Source organism: Capsicum annuum, chromosome 1 (assembly GCF_002878395.1).
Source record: "Capsicum annuum cultivar UCD-10X-F1 chromosome 1, UCD10Xv1.1, whole genome shotgun sequence".
NCBI lineage: Eukaryota > Viridiplantae > Streptophyta > Magnoliopsida > Solanales > Solanaceae > Capsicum > Capsicum annuum.
The window spans coordinates 247,794,110-247,800,912 of record NC_061111.1 but is presented as its reverse complement, the minus strand read 5'-3'; the positions used below and the strand labels follow the sequence as shown (position 1 = coordinate 247,800,912).

At 36.6% G+C, this 6,803-nt stretch overlaps 1 pseudogene; it reads left to right on the top strand.

Annotated features, from left to right (window-relative positions):
• The first annotated feature begins 528 nt into the window (after positions 1–528).
• LOC107857355 lies at positions 529–1,852 on the top strand (annotated as a pseudogene).
• The last annotated feature ends 4,951 nt before the right edge of the window (positions 1,853–6,803 follow it).

Sequence of the window (6,803 nt, the reverse complement as noted above, 5' to 3'; positions counted from 1 at the left end):
AACGATCATCTTACTCTATAATTCAACGAAAATTCGCTAAAAGAGTGTGTCAATCAAAAAGGGGTAAAATTCAATTTCGTTGAAGCTTTACTTATTTTCTTAGAAAAAAGGAGGAAGAAAAGGAAAATAAGTTAAAATTATATCTAATTTTCGTTATAGTAAATTAGTTGAAATTATTGTTACAAACAATAAATTTAAGAAGTTGGACTTATGTGGAAAACAATAAGGGAAGATATCTTTTTGAAGTGAAATATGGAGGGAAATCTTTGACTTTATGCCTGTTGTACTTATTTAGATATAGTAGCAAAGAAAGTTCAAACTTTAGTGTTAAAATAAGAAGTATATATGGCTTAAATATGTAACGTGTGTGGTGTGTGTGTGTGTATATATATATATATATTTCCTTATTTGCACTTGTTTAACTTAATGTCTATATTAGTCTTCACATACACATATTTTTTTACTATAAAATGGTACTATACGTTGTCTCCTCTGCATTAATTCTCATCATTCTCTAAAACCTTAGCCATGGTGATTAATACTAAAGATTTCGCTCTTATTGCTAAGTTAGTTCTTTTATCTTTCTTTCACCTTTCTTTGGTTTGTTATTGTAAAAGTGTAAATGGCTTCACTGTTGATCTTATCCATCGTGATTCTGCTCTTTCACCTTTTTACAACCCATCAAGCACTCCATATGAACGCCTTCAAAATGCCTTCCACCAGTCATTCTCCCGGGCTTCCTTCTTTAACAAAAATTCTATCAAGTCAATCCAGTCAACTGTTAAACCAAGTGATGGTGCATTCCTCATGAAAATCTCAATCGGAACTCCCCCAGTAGACACTCTTGTCACTCTTGACACTGGCAGTGACTTATCGTGGATACAATGCGAGCCTTGTGTCAATTGCTTTCAACAATCGAGCACACCTATTTTTAATCCCAAAAATAGCTCTACTTATGCTACTGTTGATTGCGAAAATTTATTTTGTCAAAGCTTGGCTCCTATCACATGTAAGGATGATATATGTAACTATAAAGTGACTTATGGTGACAACCATTGGTGAACTTGCTATTGAAACTTTTACATTTACTTCTTCATCTGGTGAAAATGTCCCAATTCCTCTCACCTTCTTTGGTTGTGGACATGACAATGGTGGAACATTATTCCTGTTTGGCACTACCGGCATTATTGGCTTAGGTCGTGGCGATATCTCAATTGTCAACCAAATGAAAGATGACATTAAAGGGAAATTCTCTTATTGTTTGATCCCATTTGGCGCATCAAAAACTATTGACAAACAAACTAGTCACATCAACTTTGGTGATAGTGCTGTTGTGTCGGGTCCTGGCGTCGTTTCAACACACTTGACAAGAAAGGAAAGCCAAAAATCCTTCTATTATCTATTCTTGGAAAGTATTAGCATCGGAGATAAGAATTTGCCGTTCAAATCTTCTAAAATTATTCCCCCTGGTCAAGCTAATATTATCATCGATTCAGGTACAACACTTACGCTTGTCCCTTCTGATTTTTACCCGAATTTGGAGGAAGCAGTGGTGGCTTCGATTAATGCTACTAGGGTAAATGATCCGGCTGGATCTTTTAAGATATGTTACGCGACTGATATTGGCACTATCAAAGCTCCTAAGATTGTCGCACATTTTACAAATGCAGATGTAGAGTTGTCAGCAGTGAACGTATTTATAGATTTCGGTCCAGGTGTGATTTGTCTTGCAATAGTGCCATCAGATGATCTTTTTATTTTTGGGAACTTGGCACAGATGAATTACTTAGTTGGATATGATCTTGTGGCCAACCAAGTCTCATTCTTGAGTACTGATTGCTCTCAGCATTAAGGATTTTAGTTATGGATAGGGGTTGACAAATTTTATATACTTATACACGTAATGAATTTGGCTATTGGTGTAGCAGTATTTTAAATGTTGTTCAATTTTACAACAATTATCGTACTTATTTCATCTGGTTCTTAAAGATCTTTTATGTGTTTAATAATATTTTATTTTTTTAATTAATTACCCATTTAAGTTTGGGAGAGTTGTATTAGTTGAAGTGGAGGGCTAGACCCATGCCCATGGGCGTATATTCTCACATAGTAGAGTCTGGGGAGGGTAAAGTGTACACAGACCATACCATTACGCCAGGTGAAATAGAGAGGTTGTTTCTTATAGTCCCCCGGCTCAGAATAGATAACATTATAACAAACACAAAAACATAAAAGCATATAAGCTAATATAGTATAAAAGCTAATATAATACGCAAAATAAACTAACACTGCTATCTACTGCAGGAAACAATACAACCACAAGATAATACTATACATAACTCTCCAAAATCATAAAAATCACTCAAACACCCTGAACAGGAAACTCCATATGAAAATAAAGTACTCTTCCCTACTGTTATAACGCACTCCTACCCTCTAACCCTCTACCCTAATCCGCGTCCCCCACACTTTCCTATCAAGGTTCATGTCCTCCGTAAGCTATAACTGCTTCATATCATGCCTAATCACTTCCCACCAATATTTTTGTCACCTACCTTTATCGCACCTAAACCTATCCATAGTCAGACTCTCACACCTCCGTACTGGAGCATCCGTTCACCTCCCCATCACGTGCCCGAAACAACGTAACCTCACTTCTCACAACTTGTCTTCCACCAAAGCCACTCCTAGTTTCTCCTGAATCTTCTCATTCATAACCCTATATCTCCTGGTAAGGCCACATATCTATCACAACATGCTCATCTCCATCACCTTCAACTTTTGGATGTGGGAGTTCTTAACTGGACAACACTGTACTTTATACAACATAGCCTATCGGGCGTCACTCTATAGAATTTACCTTTAATCTACAGAGGCACCTTCTTATCACACAAGACTCCTAAAGAGAGCCTCCATTTCAACCACACAGCACCAATACGGTGCGTTACATCCACATCAATCTCATCGTTCCCCTAAATCAAAGACCCCAGATACTTGAAACTATCCTTCTTATGAATGACCTGAGAATCTAGCTCCACTACTACATTAGCCACTTATGATAAATCACTAAACTAACATTCCAAGTACTCCGTCTTGCTCCTGCTCAACCGAAATCCTTTAGACTCAAGGGTCTGTCTCCAAATCTCCAACTTATCATTATCACCTCTCTGAGTCTCGTTAATTAGTGCCACATCATCAGCAAATAACATACACCAAGTCACCTCTCCTTGAATACTTTGTGTTAAAACATCCATCACCAAGGCAAATAAAAAAGGGCTAAGTGTCGATCCCTGGTGCAATCTTGTCAGAATGGGAAAGTGCTCCAAATCTCCACTTACCGTCCTAACTCAAGTCTTCATATCGTCGTACATCTCCTTAATCGATCTATTGTATGCCACAGACACCCCTCTAGCCTCCAAGAACCTCCACAAAATCTCCCTGGGGACTTGGTCATATGCCTTCTCAAGGTTAATGAACACCATGTGCAAGTCCTTCTTCCTTTCTCTAAATTGCTCCACTAGTCTCCTCGCAGAGTGAATGGCCTCAGTACTCGATCGACCTAACATTAAACCAAATTAATTCTTATAAATAGTCATGATCTTTCGCAACTTTAACTCTACCACCCTTTTTCTAAACCTTCATAGTATGACTCAACAACTTGATACCCCTATAATTATTGCAACTCTGAATGTCCCCATTGTTCTTATACAATGGAATCATCGTAGTCCTCCTCCAAACTTTGGGCATCCTTACCACCTTATAAATAATGTTAAACAACCTTGTTAGCTACTTCAAACCTTCCTTCACTAGGATCTCATCTGGCTCAGTTACCCTACCCCTACGCATCCTATGAATAGCCCCTGAGATCTCCCCAACCTTGATACATCTACAATAACCATAATCATAATACCTCTCAAAGTTCTCCAATTACCCTAGCACAAAACCTTTGTCCTCCTCATCATTCAAAAACATATGGAAATAGGACTACTAACTAATCCTACGAGGGCATCCTCAACCAATATTGCACTGTCCTCCCCCTTAATGAAATTTACTTGATCAAGGTCATAAGTCCGCTCCATGGCCTTGGCAATCCTATACAACTTCTTTTCCCCATCCTTCTGCTCTGAATCCATATACAAGTTCTCAAAATCTATTGTCTTAGCCATTGTAACCGCTAACTTAGCCTCTCTTTGAGCTACCTTATACAACCCCTTATTTGTCTGTCTCTCATCATCATACTTGCTCTCTACCAGCTTAGTATAAGTCATCTTCTTAGTCTCCACCTTCATCCAAACTACTTTATTTCACCATTAGTCCCTCTCCCCCCAGTGTTTTCCAGATTGGCCTTTTGAGACACCCAACAGCACTCTAGCAATCTCCCTAATGCAACTAGCAGTTTGTAATACCCCATACTTTTCTTAGTCCCATTTAGCTCCTAGTGTGTCAAGGTTCAATTTTAAAAATGTATAAATCTTGATACATGTATAATTTTAAAACTATAGACCCGCCAAATTGTATCTAATTGAACCAGCTTTCCAATGATACCAATTTCACTTAAATCCGATACTCGTTTGAGAAGTTATGGCATTTTTAGTGACAAAGGCAATGTGATAGCACCGCATCGCGGTGGAGGCCAAATTCGCAATTGTCTGTTTTCCAGTGAAGCACCACGTTTACGCTGAATCATGGAGAAGTCCAAAATCCCACTCATCTTTTTTCAGTAGCTCACCACGATTTTCCAGTATCACACTAAAATACTCAATGGAACAGACACCATGTCGTGGTGGAGTACAAAATGGCACTCATCCTTTTTTAGTGATGCAACCCGATTGCGCCGCGTTGCGCTAGAGCCCAAAATTGCAATTGTCCTTTTTCCAGTAAGCCACCGCGATGGCGCCGCATCGCGGTGGAGTGCAAAACCGGGATTTCAGTTTCAAACTTAAAATTTCAAAGGGCAATTTAGCCTTTTTCCAAGCCCCAAAATCGTGAAAAACATTATATTAAACCTATTCTAAGCCTAATACGCTCATTATTCACAAAATTTTTCACCAAAAAAACCTTAGAACATCAATTTCAAATCCTCAAGAAACCCAAATTCCACAATTCTTTTTCCATGATAACCAAAAATTCAAGATCTTCAAGAAACAATATTCAAGAGAACAAATAGGAACTCAAATTTCAAGATTCTTCATTCATTAATTAATTAAGGTATGTGGAGTTTTCTAGAAGGATAATTCTTTCATCCTTGTGTCCAAAATTAGTTTTTGAAGTTAATTTCACATGAATTTACATGAGTTTCAAATTAGGGTTCATACCTAAATATTGTTATTTGAAGATTATGATCCTACAAGTGATTTAAATGTTGAATTGCATGTCTACTTTCGCATTTTTATGCATATGACATTAATTCCCAGATTTAGAATTGAATTACTTAGATTTTCATTATTTAGCATGAACTTTATGATGATTTGACATGGATTTAATGTATGGGTTATTAAGCACTAGTTGAGCATTGATATTTCAAGAATGACAATGCTTTAAGCACCCTATGATTAGTTATTTTCAGATTTTGATCAAAATTTGATCTTTTGATCTCAGCATAGATATGGAATACACTTTACAGTTTATAGTAAATAGATTCACAAGAGGTTTTTATTATAAACCCTTATACTAGTTTTAAAAGTGGATTTCCTACTGAATGAGCATATTGATTAAAGTGAGTAGTATTTAGCATTGAGCTGGGTATGTTCACATGCCCCAAAACTATGAGCCAACGTAGATTCAGATTATCAGATTATTTCTTTTTTATATGGATGGAAGTTACAAATGCGATCACTTAGCTTAGGTTGTACTCTCTGACAAGAGTATGACACCTCTTCCCTATGTGAGGTTTTCCCATAAGAGAACTAGACGTTGGACTCTATGATAGCTCACATAGTGTATGTCGGTTAGAAGAACCTCCCTACAGAAAAGACTAAAGAATAACACAAAAGCTTTTAGAAACTAAGTGTAAAGTCTCACAATTTTATTCAGATATTGTTTTACGTAAGTCATTAGCTATGAGATTAGAGCTTTTAGTTTACAGATACAGAGGTGAGTCCTTTTATACTTAGCATATATGATTTAAAAATAGATTTTAAGCAAATATTTAGAACTAAGTGTGGTGTCTCTCAGCATTGATATAGTATGTTTTATCATTCATGATCTATGATTACAGTTTTTAATTACTCAAGCCTAAGTGAGCCATTATTACTTAGCATGCATTGTTTATGAGAAAAATATATATAGTTCCTCACTGTTTTACTTATCCATTCACCCTCATATGCTCAATACATTCCAGGAGTACTGATCCACATATATGTTTATATGCTACATTGTTTAATAATGTAGGTTCAGGTTCTCAGTTTCAGTAGCGTGAGTGATTTCGAGCATCTCTATCTACATCACAATAGTTTGTGAGTCCTCATAGTTTGGGAACCTAGTTATTCAGTTTTTCAGCTTATTAAAGTAGTTAATTCAATATTTTTAGTCAGTTCAAGTTAGTTGGGGGCTTGTCCCAGTGGCTCTCTAGTTGTTAGTAGTAGATTCTTGTCAGACTGCTAGATATAATTCAGATTTCCAGTATTGATTGTCCAGACTTTTGTGACAAATAATTTTAGATATTATTTTCAGATAATTTCAGCTTAGTTTAGCCAAACTTCCACATTGATTTTATGTTTATATCTCTCCATTATTAGTTTTACATTTAGTAGAAGGCTTACAGGGTAAGCTTAAGGTTACTCGTAGTCTTGAGCATCGTGTGA